General features: G+C 40.7%; 1 pseudogene; it reads left to right on the top strand.

The window, feature by feature from the left end:
• Positions 1-7,424: 7,424 nt before the first annotated feature.
• On the top strand, positions 7,425-7,948 carry LOC102852244 (annotated as a pseudogene).
• The last annotated feature ends 595 nt before the right edge of the window (positions 7,949-8,543 follow it).

Genomic DNA, 8,543 nt, shown 5'->3' with positions numbered 1-8,543 from the left:
GTAAGGTAATCAAACTTCTCAGCTCAACTCCATCCTGTTTGAGTCCTTAGTCCAATCTTTAGGCCTCAATTTCCCCACTTGAGAAATTTATAAAGTATATTCTCTAAAGACCTCCCAATTCAGTTGCTCTCTGAGCTAGTCCATTCTTCTGGTAGATTCTTGGCAATTAAATTATCTGTAGAAGAATTAGAACGCAGACTTCAACATGACAGGGCGTGCATTTGCAGCCCCAGTTTACAACCAGGCTGGAATATTCCCCCAAAGATGAAAATTACACAACTGGTTCAAGCTGTCTCCAAGAATGGGAGCTGGGTGGTGCCTTTGTCAAAGAACATGGTCTTTTCATTAGCGCCATTGTCCACCAATTAGCCCAAAGCTGACTCATGGGGAACAATTGCACTGGGGGCTGCTGTTCAGGCAGTCTGTGGCTGGGGTGCTGTGTTTCCTCAGCCTTTCCCCCACTTTCCTGGAAAACCTCAACTCTGGCTGCTTCTTCAGCTTCTCTCATAACCTCACTGCTGGGTGCACCTGCCAATTTGAGAGAGTCACAATTGTTGCAGACCTACTTGGTGCCAAACGATGTACAAATGCTGTCCAACAAGCCACACTGGAAGGGAAGCACTGTTGTCATCCTCATGTCGCAGTGGAGGAAACCAAGCCTCGGAGAAGTGAGGCAACTCTGCCAAAGCTTTAACCGGAATCGGTGATCATGAGCCGAATGGCCACTCTGCCAGACTAATGAGACGCTTCAGTGTTTGTTTGTTTGTTTTTTTAAATTTGAGAATCACTACTCATCCTTTCTCCTATTCCTCCCTCTTTATAGTTCCGTGAACAGTTGTCTGATTTATCAGCTCCAAACTAACAATTCAATAGGCATTATTTCCAAGTTTAGGAGCCATTTCAGTATGAGTTTAAATTCTCCATTAGCAAAGATAAAACACACATGTTGTTGTTGTCAGATGCTATTGCACTGCTTTTAACTCACTGTGATCCTATGTGGCATAGCAGAACTTCCTCATAGAGTTTTCTAGGTTACAGTCTTTCCTGAAGTAGAGCCAAGTCTTCCTCTTGTTCCATGACATGAGTTCAAACCACTGAATATTTGGATAGCAGTCGTGTGCTTAACTATTGCACCTCTTGGGCTCCTAACATGATAGTGTAATCCTGCCTTCGAGAAGTTCAATTTATAAAAGAGAGCTACATCAGTATCAGATAGTCACCATGTAATTTTGGCATGAAAGGGAACCCAACAATCTGTGCGAGCCCATTAGAGGCAACCTCCAGATCGGCTTAGGTAAGGGCTTCTGAAAGCATGTGACATTTGAGCTGGGCATTGAAAGACATGTAGGAATCCACCAAACTGAAGGGAGCAGAGGGGACACCTGGCACAAAGGCATGAACGCATGACCTAAGAATGGTAAGTGGTTTTATGTAATTGGAGAAGTAGAATGGGTTTATATGGGAAGACCTTGGATGTCATGGGAGTGATATAGAGTCATAGGTAAGGTCATGGACTCTGCAACTAACTCCCACTAAGGGAGCTCGAATGGCTTAATGTGAAGGAACTGTGCTGCCAACACAGAGATATTCAGTTCCAATCCACAAGCTGCTTCTCAGGACAAGGATGAGCAATCTCCTCTCATGTAATTTACTGCCTCTGAAAACCTGCCAGAAAGTCAGCTACGGGTCCATTCTGACTCAATGGTAAACCACAAAAAGAAGCATAAAAACAAAGATGATAGTCTTTAATATAGATTACATTTCAACATCAGGAAAACAAAAATCCTCACCACTAGGCCAATAGACAACATCATGATAGATGGAGAAAAGATTAAAACTGTCAACAATTTTATAGTGCTTGGACCGGAATTAATAACCTTGGTACCAGCAGTCAAGAAAGTAAAAGACATGTTGCATTGGGAGAATATACCATCAATGACCTCTCCAAAGTGCTAAAGAGCAATGATGTAAATTTAAACACTAAGGTGCACCTGATCCAACCCATAATCTTTTCAATTACTTCCTATGCATCTGAAAATTGGATATGAATAAGGATGACATAAGAAGAATTGTTGCCTATGAGTCATGTTGGAGAAGAATACTAAATATCCCATGAACTGCCAAAGAACAAACATGTCTTTGAGAAAATACAACCAGGGTGTTCCTTGGAGGCAAGAATAACAAAGCTTTATCTCACATGCTTTGGGTATGTTGTTAAGAGGAACCAGTGGTTGAAAAGGACATTACTCTTGGAAAGGTAGAGTTCATATTAAATGCTTAAAAAATTAGTATTCAAAGATTAATAATATTTCCACCTTCTGTTTATCATAACAGATAGAAGGTAATATTTAGGCATACCTCTAAGTAAGTTCCGTTCCAGAACTCTAATAAAATGAATATGAATAAAAAAAAGAAAAGTAGAGTGTCAAAGAAAGGTAGGAAGACGCTCAATGAGATGGATTGACACAGTGATTGTAACGATGGGCTCAATTATATCACGGGTGATGAGGATGTCACAGAACAGGGCAGAATTCAGATCCATTGTTCATAGAGCTGCTATGAGTTGTAGTTGACTTGATGGCAAATAACAACAACAAGAAGGAGCTTTGGAGGAAGCTCTGGTGGCTTGGTGGTAAGGAGTGGTGCTTCCAACTCAAAGGCAGGAGGTTTGAATCTAGCTCCAAGGGAGAAAGATAGGCATTCTCTTTTCAAGCATTAACAGCCTCTGAAAACTTGCCGGAGGGTCAGCCACAAGTAGATTCTGACTCAAGGACAAAAACATCAACTCAGGAGTCTAGGAAGCGCTTGTGGCTTAGTTCATAGGAAGTTCCTCTGTTAACCCAGAGTTGAAGTTTTTCTGGCAGTCAAATCTCTCAGCTTCTCCCAAGGAGAAAGATGGGCAATTTTCTTTTGTGCTATACACAGCCTCTGAAAATCCACCTGAGGGTCAATTATGAGTCGGTTTCAATTCAACAATGAGAGATAAAGAAGTAGTTTAGAGGTGCCCTGGTGCTGCTGTGGTTAAAGTGCTCATCTATTAACTGATGATTCAAACCCACAAGCTACTCCCTGGGAGAAAGATCTGGAAGCTTGCCTCTGGAAATATTTATAGGTTTGGTCGGAATGACTTGATGACTGTGGGTTGGTTTTGGTTTGTGGAAGAGTTTAGGTTTGTCATGAAAACCCTGGGGAGAAAAAGAGATTTTGAAGACATAAATAACATAAATCAGTCCTTTGTTTTAGCACAAAAGATTTTTTTCTCTCTTCTTGCATCTTTTTGAGTTTGTTCTCCAGGCTTTCACTGCTCAAAGCATACCAACCACAACACTTTTATGAACCTTCTAAGATATAAAGTATCATTAAGTTCTTAATTTAGCACAATTATTTTAGAAATAAAGACCATTGCACATATTTCAAAAATTCCCATCTTATACCATCATTGTTTCAAAGATTAAGTAATTTCACATGTCCATACAAGCTTTGGTAAAACTGATGAAGACATGTGAGTACAAGTATAAGCGATTGGATTCTAAAGGGGAAGAACTAGACGTGAGTTAGATTCTGGGCAGGCAAGCAGGGATTCTCAGAGGAGATTACAGTGGGTATTGGTTGTTGTTGTTACATGCCATCGAGTCACCAGTGATTTATAGTGACTCTATGTAAAACAGCTCTGACGCCTGTCCTTTCCTGAGCCAGTCTCACTGACTCTGACATACCTACCCTCATTGTCCTAGTTACTGTATCAATCCATCTCATCTGAGGTCTTCCTCTTCTGTGCTGTCCCTCCAAGCATGTCCTTCTCCAAAGACCAGTTCCTCCTGGCCTTGTGCCCGAAGTATGTGAGATGGAGCTTCAAATCCCTAGCCTCCAAGGAGAAACTTGGTTTCACCCTCTCCAAAACATATCTATTGTCTTGATTGCCATTGTATATTCAAGACTCTTCTCCAGCACCACAACTCAAAGAATCAATTCTTCTTCCGTCATCCTTAGTCATTGTCAAGCTTTCTGATGCCTAGCAAGTAATTGCAAAGACCATGGCCTGGATTAGGCATACCTTGATCTCTAGAATGGCATTGTTTCTCAGTACTCTGGAGAGGTCTCTGACATTAGGCTTACCTAATGCAATTCATCTTTTGATTTCCTGGCTGCTGGTGCTAAGAGTGTTGATTGTGGAGCCAAGCAAACTTTAACTGTTAACAACCTCAATTTCTTCTCTACACATCATGGTAGTGCTGCCAATTGGGCCAGTGATGAGAATCTTTGTCTTCTAAATGTTGAGCTTCAATCCATATTGAAGACTATAGTCCTTGACCTTCTGCAGCAAGTGCTTCAAGTCCACCTCAATTTCAGCAAGCAAGGTTGTGTCACCTCAATAATGTAGGTTGTTGATGAGTCTTCCTCCAAACCTGATGCCACACTCCTCCTCATAAAGCCCAGTCTCCAGAATGATCTGTTCTGCATATATTGAAAAGGTGTGAAGACAGGACACATCCCTGATGCACTCTCTTCCTAATTTTGAACCATGCCGTGTTTCTATGGGAGTATGACAGTAAAATATGGGAGTAACGTGAATTTGAAGTGTGTGCCAATGAAAACTGTCATTTATCTTCTGTAGGTTTATCTGGGCACAGCATGTCCAGAGTCACTAGGACTCCCCATGGACAGGAGTTGGATCATATTTTACCCTGTAAATGGTAAATTCATTTATGCTGAATGTTCAATACCTGAAAATGAATGTTATTAGGTGCTATAGAGTCTGTTTTACACACAGTGATCCCACATGACAGAGTAGAACTGTCCCCACAGTTTTGGAGTCTGTTATCTTTACAGGACACACCACAGGTCTTTCTATCATGGAGCCCCTCACTGGTTGGATTGAAATGACCAACTTTTCAGTTAGCAACTAAGTGCTTCACTATTGTACCACCATGAATGGACAAATGGTTGTAGTAATTTCTAGGTTGTAAGATATGAACTATATTGAGAAAAGTGTTCTTTTGCAAATGTCTGTAACTCTCTGAGCCTCAATTTCATTTCTGAATAGGGACAGTAACATCGGTAAGGGGTTTGAGACTCACAAATGAGAACTCCAAAATAAAAGTTTTTCAAAAAATTAAAATTCAGCAAATACACACATGAAGAAATGTTCAAAATCCATCGCTCTCAGAGAGATACAAATCAAAACAGCTATGAAATATCATCTCACCCCAGTAACAATAGCAAAGTTCAACAGAGCAGCAAATGACAAAAATGCTGGTGAGGTTGTGAAGAAATTGGAACCTTTATTCACTGTTGGTGGGAATGTAAAATGACGCTATCACAAAGGCTGTATGGCACTTTCTCAAAAGTTGGAAATAAGAGAGCTCTGGTGGCCTAGTGGCAAGAAGCTGCACTGCAATCCCAGAGGTACGCGGTTCGAATCCACCAGATGCTCTGCTGGAGAAGGAGGGACAATCTCCTCCTCTACCAGTCAGATCCGATTTGACGGTACACACACAACAAATAATAAAATAAAATAAAAAAAAGTTGGAAATAGAAATAACATTTGACCCAGCAATTTCACTACTAAGAATATACTCTAAAGAAACCAGAGCTGCTACCAAAACAAATATATGCACACCCACATTTGTTGTTGTGTTGCTCACAATAGCAAAGCGATGGAAGTAATCTAAGTATTTATCAACAAATGAATGGATAGGAAAAACTATGGTATACTCACACAAGGAAATACTACGCAGCACTGAAAAGCAAGAAACTCATAAAATATTACACAACATGGGTAATCCTGGAGGACATTTATCTGAGTTAAATAACTCTGTCACAGAAGGATAAATACTGCATAATACCACTGTTATAAAACAGAACTGACATGGGGGTTGGGGGAAAACTAAGAAAAGATGGAATAAATAATGAACACTGCATTGGGAAAGATGAAAGAAAGAACTGTTTAAAAGGAATATACGGTTAGGCATTATTTGTATGACAACAGTCCAGAATAAGAGATGCATACCAAAGTGGGCTAGGGGAAGGAAATTATGCAACAATGAATGGTTTTTGGTTTGTTTGTTTTTTTTAAAAAAAGTGAACTGGGAAAGGGTAGGGAAAAAACTATGCAACAATGAACGAATGAAAAATCTAATCTTTTTGTAAACTTTCATTAAAATCACAATAAAAAAGGGGGGAATTAATCTTTATTCCTATATATAGAGAGCCTCCAGTATGAATCCATATCCACATATGTACCTGACACTTTTCCTCTCTCTCAAAAAAAAATGGAAGCTTCAAACTGTCAAACAGGCCAATTTCACGGCAGAATTCATTCAAGCTTGCACTCCTGTTAACAAAGGGCAAGTGATCAGGCTCTTCACTTGTTCTTTTTACACATGTGATCAGCAGTCCCAGCACCTGTAGAACATACATTCAACTCAAGATGATTTGCCCTAGTGTTGTGACATGAAAAAGAGTCATCTTGCTACTGTTGGCTTTGAAGAGGGAGGAAAGGCCTGGGAGTCAAAGAATGAGGACATCTTTTAGAAGCTAGAAAAGACATGGAAATGGATTCTCACACAGGGATTCCAGAAAGGAAGGCGTCTTCATTTATTGCTGCCATAACAGAGCTATCACAAATGGATGGTTTTAACAGACTGATCCTCCTAAAGTTTTGGAGGTTAAAAGTCTGAGTTCAGAGTGTCTGCTCAAGGGAAGTTCCTCTCTCTCTGTCAGTTCTGGAAGAAGGCCCTTGTTTCCTTCAGCATCTGTGGGCCAGGTGTTCCTTGGAGGCCTTCATGTGTCCTGACCTTCCCTGAGTTTGGAGACTCTAACACAGTGACTTGAGTCCAGAAGGACACCTTCCACACTCTGTTCACCTTCTTTACCTTTTATCTTTTGTGAAATAAAAACTGTCACAAACCATACTTTAGGAAAATTTCCCTTAGATCAGATCAAGGCTGTGACAAAATTAAGGGTGTTGTATTTCACCCTTCATCCTTTTACGACTATTTGATTCATAATTTCATGAGGATTATTTGATTTATAAAATCACTAAAAATTAAATCAAGGCCACAGAAATAAACAATTTGACCTTGAGTCTATCCCACCTGAATTTCAAGACCATCTCAGGAACACGTTTGAGGCTTTGGACATTAATGAGTGAAGACCAGATGAGTTGTGGGAGGATATCAAGAATATCATCCAGAAATAATAAAAAAAGGTCATTACAAAGACAGAGGAGGAAGAAAAGACCAAGATGGATATCAGAAGAAACTCTAAATATTGCACTGGAGCACCAAGAAACCAAACCAAAGGGAAGAAATCAAGATATTAAGAGGTTGAACAAAATTCCAGAGGGCAGCATGGGAAGACAAAGTATTAGAAGTATTACAATGGCCTTTCCAGTTCCAGCTCCGAACACATCTATCGTCGCGATGTTGATGCCCAAGAAGAACCGGATTGCCATATATGAACTCCTTTTTAAGGAGGGGGTGATGGTGGCCAAGAAGGATATCCACATGCCAAAGCACCCTGAACTGGCAGACAAAAATGTGCCCAACCTTCATGTCATGAAGGCCACACAGTTTCAAGTCATGAGGTTATATGAAGGAAAGTTTGCCTGGAGACATTTCTACTGGTGCCTTACCAATGAAGGTATCCAATATCTATGTGATTACCTCCATCTGCCTCCTGAAATTGTTCCTGCCATCTTGTGCCACAGCCGTGCTGAGACCGGCAGGCCACAACCGAAAGGTCTGGAAGGTGAACGGCCTGCAAGAATGACTCGAGGGGAGGCTGACAGAGACACATACAGACGGAGTGCAGTGCCTCCTGTGCTGACAAGAAAGCCGAGGCTGGGGCTGGGTCAGCAACTGAATTCCAGTTTAGAGGCAGATTTGGTCATGGACGTAGTCAGCCACCTCAGCAAAGTTGGAGGGAATTGTTTTGTGTTGAATAAACATGTAGCCAGGGGCAGGGGGTGGGGGGAGTATTACAATGAAATGTGCCAGGAACTGGAGTCAGAAAATCAAAAGGGCCAAACTTGTTTAGCATTTTTAAAAGCTGAAGGAATGGAAGAACAAATTCAAACCTTGAGTTGCAATACTTAAGGATGCTTTGGGCAGAATTTTAAATGATCCGGGAAGCATTAAAAGAAGATGGAAAGAGTATACAGAGTCATTGTACCAAAAGGAATTGGTGGACACAGAAGAACTTAATGAAACAATGAGCAAGAATCTGTGGTGATGAAGGAAGAAGTTCAAGCTGCTCTGCAAAAATTGGCAAAAAGCAAGGCCCCAGGAATTTATGGTATACCGATTAACATATTTCAACAAACGGATGCTGCCCTGGATGTGCTCACCAAGTTGTGCCAAGAAATCTGGAGGAACCATCTGGCCAACTGACTGAAGAGATATGTATTTATTCCCATTCCAAAGAAAGATAATCTGACAGTGGAAATTATCAAACAATACATTGATATCACATGCAAGCAAGATTCCACTGAAGATTATCCAAAAACAACTGGAATAGCACATCAACAGAGAACCACCTGA

This window comes from Elephantulus edwardii, unplaced genomic scaffold (genome assembly GCF_000299155.1).
Source record: "Elephantulus edwardii isolate Elephantulus edwardi_28Jun2011 unplaced genomic scaffold, EleEdw1.0 scaffold00092, whole genome shotgun sequence".
Classification (NCBI taxonomy): domain Eukaryota; kingdom Metazoa; phylum Chordata; class Mammalia; order Macroscelidea; family Macroscelididae; genus Elephantulus; species Elephantulus edwardii.
This window is presented reverse-complemented; position numbering and strand designations above follow the sequence as displayed.